Below are 12585 nucleotides of genomic sequence, written 5' to 3'. Positions count from 1 at the left end.
TTGTTCTTTTTTCTGTTCTTGGTGGGTCTTGTTTTTGTGGCTTTGATGAGTGCCCAGTTGGGATAGCCACAGGTTTGCAGGGCCTTCCTGATGTGTTGTTGCTCCTTCTTCCTCCCCACTGAGCTGGTGGGTACAGTTTGTGCTCTGTGCTGCAGAGTCCTGATGTCTCCCAGCTTATGTTCCAGTGGGTGGCGGGAATCAAACAGCGAGTACTGGTCTGTGTGTGTGGGTTTCCTGCACACCTCCACATTGAGGCTTCTGGCCTCCTCAATGTGGGCTGTGCGGTCACTAATATGTATTAACACATGCCAAAAAGGTATGGGTTCCTTGGGAAGATCCTGCAGATAGGCTTTGTGCTTTGGTCATCACATTGTTATTTGTACACATAAATGTTCCACGTTTGTAGCACATTTTACCTTTGTTGTGTGTTATCATCATGGCTCTAAAACATTTGCCCCGTGTGAGGGTTGAACTCACGACCTTCAGATTATGAGACTGACGCGCTGCCTACTGCGCCAACGAGGCTTGAAACGTGCTGTATTTTGGCACTTTTTTTTTTCTCAACATCTGCTTCTACTACCAAGAAGAAGAAAAATTTTTGTGTTCATGCCCACAACTACTTTTAAATGTCATCGACACAGAATGGTTGGTGTAATTCATTTTCATCAGGCAGGACCTGTTTGGAACAATAGCAAAATATATTCTTTATGCATGATAACATGTTGAGTTTGTTGGACGTCCTATGGCCAAAGTTCAAAACCTATCTGAAAAATGTTCTTTCGTGAGGAAAAAAAAAAAAAAAAATCTTGTTCTTTTTTCAAGAATGATATATATAAAGTATATCCAATATATAATACCCTATTTTGGACTATATTAGTGATATGTGTTGATGAAGATTCTCAGTCATCCAGGTCATTTTCATTCAGAAGGTTGAAGCAAGGCATCTGGACTTGTAGAGTTTTCTTGAAGACGTTTTGTTGCTCATCCAAGCAGCTTTATATCCGTTCTAAGTGTTTGGTGGGAAAACATGGTTTGTATGTAGTGGAGGACCTCAGTGGGTGGGTCTGTGTGAAACTCACAAACAATAGCTCCAAACGTCTCCGTACTTACCTGTGTTGGTCTAACTGACTGTGCCTGGTGTGTCTAACGACTGGCTAATGACTATGAGACTACAGGAGGTGGGACAGGTCGACAGCCCAGTGTTCTTGCTGGGTACATGTGACTTGGGAGTGAAACTTCCTGGGAATGGATGGAAGCTGCATTGTATGTGGTAGAAAGATGATATCTGAATCCACCACCTCTGTTTGGGGAGGTTTTTCTAACTTAACATGTATGGCTTTCTTGACTGTTCTGTCAAGCCCTTACTGTCCTCTCTGTCTAAGATGTGGACTTTATTGTCTTCAGAAGAGTCTCCCTTTTCTTTGGTGTGAAGGTGAACAGCTGAGTCTTGTCCTGTGGAGGTGGCCTTCTTCTGTGGAATGGTTGTTTAGCTTCTCCAATGTACAGATCAGAGCATTCCTCACTGCACTGGTCTGCATCCATGACATTACTTCTGACACGTATGGGATGACTATATACTTTCTTAGCCGGCTGTTGTTCTTTTTTCTGTTCTTGGTGGGTCTTGTTTTTGTGGCTTTGATGAGTGCCCAGTTGGGATAGCCACAGGTTTGCAGGGCCTTCCTGATGTGTTGTTGCTCCTTCTTCCTCCCCACTGAGCTGGTGGGTACAGTTTGTGTTCTGTGCTGCAGAGTCCTGATGTCTCCCAGCTTATGTTCCAGTGGGTGGCGGGAATCAAACAGCGAGTACTGGTCTGTGTGTGTGGGTTTCCTGCACACCTCCACATTGAGGCTTCTGGCCTCCTCAATGTGGGCTGTGCGGTCACTAATATGTATTAACACATGCCAACAAGGTATGGGTTCCTTGGGAAGATCCTGCAGATAGGCTTTGTGCTTTGGTCATCACATTGTTATTTGTACACATAAATGTTCCACGTTTGTAGCACATTTTACCTTTGTTGTGTGTTATCATCATGGCTCTAAAACATTTGCCCCGTGTGAGGGTTGAACTCACGACCTTCAGATTATGAGACTGACGCGCTGCCTACTGCGCCAACGAGGCTTGAAACGTGCTGTATTTTGGCACTTTTTTTTTTTCTCAACATCTGCTTCTACTACCAAGAAAAAGAAAAATTTTTGTGTTCATGCCCACAACTACTTTTAAATGTCATCGACACAGAATGGTTGTTGTAATTCATTTTCATCAGGCAGGACCTGTTTGGAACAATAGCAAAATATATTCTTTATGCATGATAACATGTTGAGTTTGTTGGACGTCCTATGGCCAAAGTTCAAAACCTATCTGAAAAATGTTCTTTCGTGAGGAAAAAAAAAAAAAAAAATCTTGTTCTTTTTCAAGAATGATATATATAAAGTATATCCAATATATAATACCCTATTTTGGACTATATTAGTGATATGTGTTGATGAAGATTCTCAGTCATCCAGGTCATTTTCATTCAGAAGGTTGAAGCAAGGCATCTGGACTTGTAGAGTTTTCTTGAAGACGTTTTGTTGCTCATCCAAGCAGCTTTATCCGTTCTAAGTGTTTGGTGGGAAAACATGGTTTGTATGTAGTGGAGGACCTCAGTGGGTGGGTCTGTGTGAAACTCACAAACAATAGCTCCAAACGTCTCCGTACTTACCTGTGTTGGTCTAACTGACTGTGCCTGGTGTGTCTAACGACTGGCTAACGACTATGAGACTACAGGAGGTGGGACAGGTCGACAGCCCAGTGTTCTTGCTGGGTACATGTGACTTGGGAGTGAAACTTCCTGGGAATGGATGGAAGCTGCATTGTATGTGGTAGAAAGATGATATCTGAATCCACCACCTCTGTTTGGGGAAGGTTTTTCTAACATAACATGTATGGCTTTCTTGACTGTTCTGTCAAGCCCTTACTGTCCTCTCTGTCTAAGATGTGGACTTTATTGTCTTCAGAAGAGTCTGTCTTTTCTTTGGTGTGAAGGTGAACAGCTGAGTCTTGTCCTGTGGAGGTGGCCTTCTTCTGTGGAATGGTTGTTTAGCTTCTCCAATGTACAGATCAGAGCATTCCCCACTGCACTGGTCTGCATGCATGACATTACTTCTGACACGTATGGGATGACTATATACTTTCTTAGCCGGCTGTTGTTCTTTTTTCTGTTCTTGGTGGGTCTTGTTTTTGTGGCTTTGATGAGTGCCCAGTTGGGATAGCCACAGGTTTGCAGGGCCTTCCTGATGTGTTGTTGCTCCTTCTTCCTCCCCACTGAGCTGGTGGGTACAGTTTGTGCTCTGTGCTGCAGAGTCCTGATGTCTCCCAGCTTATGTTCCAGTGGGTGGCGGGAATCAAACAGCGAGTACTGGTCTGTGTGTGTGGGTTTCCTGCACACCTCCACATTGAGGCTTCTGGCCTCCTCAATGTGGGCTGTGCGGTCACTAATATGTATTAACACATGCCAAAAAGGTATGGGTTCCTTGGGAAGATCCTGCAGATAGGCTTTGTGCTTTGGTCATCACATTGTTATTTGTACACATAAATGTTCCACGTTTGTAGCACATTTTACCTTTGTTGTGTGTTATCATCATGGCTCTAAAACATTTGCCCCGTGTGAGGGTTGAACTCACGACCTTCAGATTATGAGACTGACGCGCTGCCTACTGCGCCAACGAGGCTTGAAACGTGCTGTATTTTGGCACTTTTTTTTTTCTCAACATCTGCTTCTACTACCAAGAAGAAGAAAAATTTTTGTGTTCATGCCCACAACTACTTTTAAATGTCATCGAAACAGAATGGTTGGTGTAATTCATTTTCATCAGGCAGGACCTGTTTGGAACAATAGCAAAATATATTCTTTATGCATGATAACATGTTGAGTTTGTTGGACGTCCTATGGCCAAAGTTCAAAACCTATCTGAAAAATGTTCTTTCGTGAGGAAAAAAAAAAAAAAAAAATCTTGTTCTTTTTTCAAGAATGATATATATAAAGTATATCCAATATATAATACCCTATTTTGGACTATATTAGTGATATGTGTTGATGAAGATTCTCAGTCATCCAGGTCATTTTCATTCAGAAGGTTGAAGCAAGGCATCTGGACTTGTAGAGTTTTCTTGAAGACGTTTTGTTGCTCATCCAAGCAGCTTTATCCGTTCTAAGTGTTTGGTGGGAAAACATGGTTTGTATGTAGTGGAGGACCTCAGTGGGTGGGTCTGTGTGAAACTCACAAACAATAGCTCCAAACGTCTCCGTACTTACCTGTGTTGGTCTAACTGACTGTGCCTGGTGTGTCTAACGACTGGCTAACGACTATGAGACTACAGGAGGTGGGACAGGTCGACAGCCCAGTGTTCTTGCTGGGTACATGTGACTTGGGAGTGAAACTTCCTGGGAATGGATGGAAGCTGCATTGTATGTGGTAGAAAGATGATATCTGAATCCACCACCTCTGTTTGGGGAAGGTTTTTCTAACATAACATGTATGGCTTTCTTGACTGTTCTGTCAAGCCCTTACTGTCCTCTCTGTCTAAGATGTGGACTTTATTGTCTTCAGAAGAGTCTGTCTTTTCTTTGGTGTGAAGGTGAACAGCTGAGTCTTGTCCTGTGGAGGTGGCCTTCTTCTGTGGAATGGTTGTTTAGCTTCTCCAATGTACAGATCAGAGCATTCCCCACTGCACTGGTCTGCATGCATGACATTACTTCTGACACGTATGGGATGACTATATACTTTCTTAGCCGGCTGTTGTTCTTTTTTCTGTTCTTGGTGGGTCTTGTTTTTGTGGCTTTGATGAGTGCCCAGTTGGGATAGCCACAGGTTTGCAGGGCCTTCCTGATGTGTTGTTGCTCCTTCTTCCTCCCCACTGAGCTGGTGGGTACAGTTTGTGCTCTGTGCTGCAGAGTCCTGATGTCTCCCAGCTTATGTTCCAGTGGGTGGCGGGAATCAAACAGCGAGTACTGGTCTGTGTGTGTGGGTTTCCTGCACACCTCCACATTGAGGCTTCTGGCCTCCTCAATGTGGGCTGTGCGGTCACTAATATGTATTAACACATGCCAAAAAGGTATGGGTTCCTTGGGAAGATCCTGCAGATAGGCTTTGTGCTTTGGTCATCACATTGTTATTTGTACACATAAATGTTCCACGTTTGTAGCACATTTTACCTTTGTTGTGTGTTATCATCATGGCTCTAAAACATTTGCCCCGTGTGAGGGTTGAACTCACGACCTTCAGATTATGAGACTGACGCGCTGCCTACTGCGCCAACGAGGCTTGAAACGCGCTGTATTTTGGCAGTTTTTTTTTTCTCAACATCTGCTTCTACTACCAAGAAGAAGAAAAATTTTTGTGTTCATGCCCACAACTACTTTTAAATGTCATCGACACAGAATGGTTGGTGTAATTCATTTTCATCAGGCAGGACCTGTTTGGAACAATAGCAAAATATATTCTTTATGCATGATAACATGTTGAGTTTGTTGGACGTCCTATGGCCAAAGTTCAAAACCTATCTGAAAAATGTTCTTTCGTGAGGAAAAAAAAAAAAAAAAATCTTGTTCTTTTTCAAGAATGATATATATAAAGTATATCCAATATATAATACCCTATTTTGGACTATATTAGTGATATGTGTTGATGAAGATTCTCAGTCATCCAGGTCATTTTCATTCAGAAGGTTGAAGCAAGGCATCTGGACTTGTAGAGTTTTCTTGAAGACGTTTTGTTGCTCATCCAAGCAGCTTTATATCCGTTCTAAGTGTTTGGTGGGAAAACATGGTTTGTATGTAGTGGAGGACCTCAGTGGGTGGGTCTGTGTGAAACTCACAAACAATAGCTCCAAACGTCTCCGTACTTACCTGTGTTGGTCTAACTGACTGTGCCTGGTGTGTCTAACGACTGGCTAATGACTATGAGACTACAGGAGGTGGGACAGGTCGACAGCCCAGTGTTCTTGCTGGGTACATGTGACTTGGGAGTGAAACTTCCTGGGAATGGATGGAAGCTGCATTGTATGTGGTAGAAAGATGATATCTGAATCCACCACCTCTGTTTGGGGAAGGTTTTTCTAACATAACATGTATGGCTTTCTTGACTGTTCTGTCAAGCCCTTACTGTCCTCTCTGTCTAAGATGTGGACTTTATTGTCTTCAGAAGAGTCTGTCTTTTCCTTGGTGTGAAGGTGAACAGCTGAGTCTTGTCCTGTGGAGGTGGCCTTCTTCTGTGGAATGGTTGTTTAGCTTCTCCAATGTACAGATCAGAGCATTCCCCACTGCACTGGTCTGCATGCATGACATTACTTCTGACACGTATGGGATGACTATATACTTTCTTAGCCGGCTGTTGTTCTTTTTTCTGTTCTTGGTGGGTCTTGTTTTTGTGGCTTTGATGAGTGCCCAGTTGGGATAGCCACAGGTTTGCAGGGCCTTCCTGATGTGTTGTTGCTCCTTCTTCCTCCCCACTGAGCTGGTGGGTACAGTTTGTGCTCTGTGCTGCAGAGTCCTGATGTCTCCCAGCTTATGTTCCAGTGGGTGGCGGGAATCAAACAGCGAGTACTGGTCTGTGTGTGTGGGTTTCCTGCACACCTCCACATTGAGGCTTCTGGCCTCCTCAATGTGGGCTGTGCGGTCACTAATATGTATTAACACATGCCAAAAAGGTATGGGTTCCTTGGGAAGATCCTGCAGATAGGCTTTGTGCTTTGGTCATCACATTGTTATTTGTATACATAAATGTTCCACGTTTGTAGCACATTTTACCTTTGTTGTGTGTTATCATCATGGCTCTAAAACATTTGCCCCGTGTGAGGGTTGAACTCACGACCTTCAGATTATGAGACTGACGCGCTGCCTACTGCGCCAACAAGGCTTGAAACGTGCTGTATTTTGGCACTTTTTTTTTTCTCAACATCTGCTTCTACTACCAAGAAGAAGAAAAATTTTTGTGTTCATGCCCACAACTACTTTTAAATGTCATCGACACAGAATGGTTGGTGTAATTCATTTTCATCAGGCAGGACCTGTTTGGAACAATAGCAAAATATATTCTTTATGCATGATAACATGTTGAGTTTGTTGGACGTCCTATGGCCAAAGTTCAAAACCTATCTGAAAAATGTTCTTTCGTGAGGAAAAAAAAAAAAAAAAATCTTGTTCTTTTTTCAAGAATGATATATATAAAGTATATCCAATATATAATACCCTATTTTGGACTATATTAGTGATATGTGTTGATGAAGATTCTCAGTCATCCAGGTCATTTTCATTCAGAAGGTTGAAGCAAGGCATCTGGACTTGTAGAGTTTTCTTGAAGACGTTTTGTTGCTCATCCAAGCAGCTTTATCCGTTCTAAGTGTTTGGTGGGAAAACATGGTTTGTATGTAGTGGAGGACCTCAGTGGGTGGGTCTGTGTGAAACTCACAAACAATAGCTCCAAACGTCTCCGTACTTACCTGTGTTGGTCTAACTGACTGTGCCTGGTGTGTCTAACGACTGGCTAATGACTATGAGACTACAGGAGGTGGGACAGGTCGACAGCCCAGTGTTCTTGCTGGGTACATGTGACTTGGGAGTGAAACTTCCTGGGAATGGATGGAAGCTGCATTGTATGTGGTAGAAAGATGATATCTGAATCCACCACCTCTGTTTGGGGAAGGTTTTTCTAACTTAACATGTATGGCTTTCTTGACTGTTCTGTCAAGCCCTTACTGTCCTCTCTGTCTAAGATGTGGACTTTATTGTCTTCAGAAGAGTCTCCCTTTTCTTTGGTGTGAAGGTGAACAGCTGAGTCTTGTCCTGTGGAGGTGGCCTTCTTCTGTGGAATGGTTGTTTAGCTTCTCCAATGTACAGATCAGAGCATTCCTCACTGCACTGGTCTGCATGCATGACATTACTTCTGACACGTATGGGATGACTATATACTTTCTTAGCCGGCTGTTGTTCTTTTTTCTGTTCTTGGTGGGTCTTGTTTTTGTGGCTTTGATGAGTGCCCAGTTGGGATAGCCACAGGTTTGCAGGGCCTTCCTGATGTGTTGTTGCTCCTTCTTCCTCCCCACTGAGCTGGTGGGTACAGTTTGTGCTCTGTGCTGCAGAGTCCTGATGTCTCCCAGCTTATGTTCCAGTGGGTGGCGGGAATCAAACAGCGAGTACTGGTCTGTGTGTGTGGGTTTCCTGCACACCTCCACATTGAGGCTTCTGGCCTCCTCAATGTGGGCTGTGCGGTCACTAATATGTATTAACACATGCCAAAAAGGTATGGGTTCCTTGGGAAGATCCTGCAGATAGGCTTTGTGCTTTGGTCATCACATTGTTATTTGTACACATAAATGTTCCACGTTTGTAGCACATTTTACCTTTGTTGTGTGTTATCATCATGGCTCTAAAACATTTGCCCCGTGTGAGGGTTGAACTCACGACCTTCAGATTATGAGACTGACGCGCTGCCTACTGCGCCAACGAGGCTTGAAACGTGCTGTATTTTGGCACTTTTTTTTTTCTCAACATCTGCTTCTACTACCAAGAAGAAGAAAAATTTTTGTGTTCATGCCCACAACTACTTTTAAATGTCATCGACACAGAATGGTTGGTGTAATTCATTTTCATCAGGCAGGACCTGTTTGGAACAATAGCAAAATATATTCTTTATGCATGATAACATGTTGAGTTTGTTGGACGTCCTATGGCCAAAGTTCAAAACCTATCTGAAAAATGTTCTTTCGTGAGGAAAAAAAAAAAAAAAAAATCTTGTTCTTTTTTCAAGAATGATATATATAAAGTATATCCAATATATAATACCCTATTTTGGACTATATTAGTGATATGTGTTGATGAAGATTCTCAGTCATCCAGGTCATTTTCATTCAGAAGGTTGAAGCAAGGCATCTGGACTTGTAGAGTTTTCTTGAAGACGTTTTGTTGCTCATCCAAGCAGCTTTATCCGTTCTAAGTGTTTGGTGGGAAAACATGGTTTGTATGTAGTGGAGGACCTCAGTGGGTGGGTCTGTGTGAAACTCACAAACAATAGCTCCAAACGTCTCCGTACTTACCTGTGTTGGTCTAACTGACTGTGCCTGGTGTGTCTAACGACTGGCTAACGACTATGAGACTACAGGAGGTGGGACAGGTCGACAGCCCAGTGTTCTTGCTGGGTACATGTGACTTGGGAGTGAAACTTCCTGGGAATGGATGGAAGCTGCATTGTATGTGGTAGAAAGATGATATCTGAATCCACCACCTCTGTTTGGGGAAGGTTTTTCTAACATAACATGTATGGCTTTCTTGACTGTTCTGTCAAGCCCTTACTGTCCTCTCTGTCTAAGATGTGGACTTTATTGTCTTCAGAAGAGTCTGTCTTTTCTTTGGTGTGAAGGTGAACAGCTGAGTCTTGTCCTGTGGAGGTGGCCTTCTTCTGTGGAATGGTTGTTTAGCTTCTCCAATGTACAGATCAGAGCATTCCCCACTGCACTGGTCTGCATGCATGACATTACTTCTGACACGTATGGGATGACTATATACTTTCTTAGCCGGCTGTTGTTCTTTTTTCTGTTCTTGGTGGGTCTTGTTTTTGTGGCTTTGATGAGTGCCCAGTTGGGATAGCCACAGGTTTGCAGGGCCTTCCTGATGTGTTGTTGCTCCTTCTTCCTCCCCACTGAGCTGGTGGGTACAGTTTGTGCTCTGTGCTGCAGAGTCCTGATGTCTCCCAGCTTATGTTCCAGTGGGTGGCGGGAATCAAACAGCGAGTACTGGTCTGTGTGTGTGGGTTTCCTGCACACCTCCACATTGAGGCTTCTGGCCTCCTCAATGTGGGCTGTGCGGTCACTAATATGTATTAACACATGCCAAAAAGGTATGGGTTCCTTGGGAAGATCCTGCAGATAGGCTTTGTGCTTTGGTCATCACATTGTTATTTGTACACATAAATGTTCCACGTTTGTAGCACATTTTACCTTTGTTGTGTGTTATCATCATGGCTCTAAAACATTTGCCCCGTGTGAGGGTTGAACTCACGACCTTCAGATTATGAGACTGACGCGCTGCCTACTGCGCCAAAGCTGGGGAACAATAGTCTGTCATGGGGGGGGAAGAAAGGAAAGAAGGGGGGAAGAAGGGGGAAGAGGGAAAAAGAAGGAAAAAGAAGGAAAAAATGAGGAAAAAATGAGGAAAAAGAAGGAAGAAGAGGAGAAAAATGAGAAAAAACGTGAGAGAAGGGAAGAGATGATTTTTATTTGGACATAAATGATTTTAAACCTGTTTTTCATTTTTATATTAATTTATGCTTCGACCCCAAGGTTCCCGGTTCGAGTCCCACAAACGCCAAATATTAATGCATTAGATTTGGACTGATTTAAAAAAATGTGTAACTGGAAGTGCTGTGTACATGAGAAGTCTTTGCTTAATGCTGTTGTGTGACAACACAACAACACACTTTAACACCGATTTTGCCGATTATTAACCTTACGTTACTGATACATTGATATTTTTATGTCTGCATTTGTGGTGTGTGGTGAGATCCATCATCGCCCTCTACACGCCCACACAACAGCATTAAGCAAAGACTTCTCATGTACACAGCACTTAACAGACTCTAATCTCAACACAAAACACACAGAAAACAATACATTACTCACTTTACCAAACTTTATTTATAGTTGTCACAAGCATTTTACAGAGTAATAAATTATAACAAAAACAATTATTTATAAAAATAGGTCTGGCACAGTGCTGAGGGTATTTGTCCGAGGGGTCATCTATGCCTCTCTCATATTATTTTTTTGTTTTATGTTGTCCAGCCACTGCTCTTTTGGGACAGTCTCTACTTTCAGTAGAGACTGTCCCCTTGTACTGGCTGTGCCCCGTTTCTGCTGTTCTGTACTGTCCACACTTCTTACACGTGTTGTGCAGTACTTCACGCTGCAGTGTACGTGCAGGAGCAGCAGTAGTCACAGGGGCAGGAGAAGGACAGGCTGGGGCAGATGCTGGGGGCACATTTGCATGGGGCAGAGGGTCAGCTGCCACGACTGGGGAGGTCCAGCACCTGCATCAGTACCATGCTGTCCTGCCTCTTCACCCTCTTGTTGTGCCACTGCACCAGAGTAGTGTGGTTAATGTCCACCAGCTGCATACTAGTCTGCTGCATGACAGCCCCATTACACAGAATAAGCTGCCTTATTTTACGGTAATCCTCCAAGATGTGGTCCCATCTGGAAAATGTGCTTGTCCCCCTTTTCTTGGGACTACGGTGGATAGCACAGAGCCTAATGAAGATCATTTCCACTAGACGACAGCAATCTGGCCACTGAGCCAGTGGTGCAGTAGTGGTGAGCGCTTGTCGCTCTCCACCCCGGGTGTAAAGTCCTGCCTCTTCTTTGGCGACCTAAACCTGCCTGTATTCAGCCTGCTCTGGTGCCTGGCAGCAAACACCACCCTTTGCTTGCTGTAGTCCAGAAGGTTCTGCCACGACGCAACAATGGTGCTGACCTGAGGGAGAGCAGAATGACAACACAGGCACATGAGAAAAGAAAATATAAGCGTGGACATGTATGACAGGCGCAGAAGCACACACAAACATCTGACCTGCTGACTGGTGAGGGCTAGAGAGGACTGCTTCCTCAGCTCCACCAGATACTCTGCCAAGCTGTCAACTCTGTCTATGCCTGGCACACCAGCATCAACCACAGCCTGGGGGGAAAACAGAGATGAGAAATATAAGAACCCAGAAAGCACAAATCACACAATAATATTTCTTAATAGCAACTAATGTTACTACACATACATGTGCTTTGACATACCCAGATGCTGAGGATACACCAGGCTGTGGCATGGAGGTGGTGGTAGCCTCCTCCTCACAGAGGATGAGGACTGGTGGTCCTCCTAGCCACCAAGCTGGGCTTTAATGCAGCAGAGTGCACCCCACCAAAGGGAGATTTAGTGAACTGGAGAGAGAGGAGCAGGACACTGAGTGGCAGGCTGGTAAAGCAACATTACATGATGTAACAGACACAGCATTTGATGTTATCTGTGTGTATTGAAGCAACTGTCACTCATTAAACTGCATGATGCTATATAATAATGTCCATAGTAAGTAACAGGCTAACACTTTACCTTCTCATAGAGGTCATGCCACCTTTGCTGCCTAGGAGCTGGCCTGCAGCCTCCAGCAGGGCAAACACCTGAGCTGGCAGCCTGCTCATCCACTCATCTTCTCCCATAGCCGTGTGGTTATTGCTCATCTAAAGACACTGACAACAATAAAAAAACGCTGAGCATGCAATAATGAACAACGCGCTGTGACGCCGCTGCACTAAATAAACAGTTAATATGCGAATACATACGCGTCCACAGCGATCGTGTAATATAAAGAACACGTGCTCCTGGTTTTCAAATAATGTACGGAAGCGCTGAACTGAATTATGTTTTCTTTATGTCACTATAACGTGATCTTATCACGTTATAACAAGCTAGCGGCTCATCGCGTCCTGTCATGCTATAACGGGATGAGCCGCTGTTTTACAACGTGACAGCGTCTTATATCGTTATAACGTGATAAGACGCTGTTGTAA

The 12585-nt window shown here is 43.8% G+C and overlaps 1 protein-coding gene and 5 non-coding genes across 6 annotated transcripts in view; 1 reads left to right on the top strand and 5 right to left on the bottom strand.

The window, feature by feature from the left end:
• Positions 1-12585, top strand: part of dnah2 (dynein, axonemal, heavy chain 2) — a 117423-nt gene that overhangs the window by 62064 nt on the left and 42774 nt on the right. The window lies entirely within an intron of this gene.
• Positions 453-525, bottom strand: trnam-cau (transfer RNA methionine (anticodon CAU)). Its single transcript has one exon. It is a non-coding gene; the product is annotated as a tRNA-Met (tRNA).
• Positions 2046-2118, bottom strand: trnam-cau (transfer RNA methionine (anticodon CAU)). Its single transcript has one exon. It is a non-coding gene; the product is annotated as a tRNA-Met (tRNA).
• Positions 3638-3710, bottom strand: trnam-cau (transfer RNA methionine (anticodon CAU)). The gene has a single exon. It is a non-coding gene; the product is annotated as a tRNA-Met (tRNA).
• Positions 5231-5303, bottom strand: trnam-cau (transfer RNA methionine (anticodon CAU)). Its single transcript has one exon. It is a non-coding gene; the product is annotated as a tRNA-Met (tRNA).
• On the bottom strand, positions 8416-8488 carry trnam-cau (transfer RNA methionine (anticodon CAU)). Its single transcript has one exon. It is a non-coding gene; the product is annotated as a tRNA-Met (tRNA).

Source organism: Parambassis ranga, chromosome 18 (genome assembly GCF_900634625.1).
Source record: "Parambassis ranga chromosome 18, fParRan2.1, whole genome shotgun sequence".
Lineage (NCBI taxonomy): Eukaryota > Metazoa > Chordata > Actinopteri > Ambassidae > Parambassis > Parambassis ranga.
The sequence above is the reverse complement of the archived record's forward strand: the minus strand, read 5'-3'. Positions and strand labels throughout refer to the sequence as shown.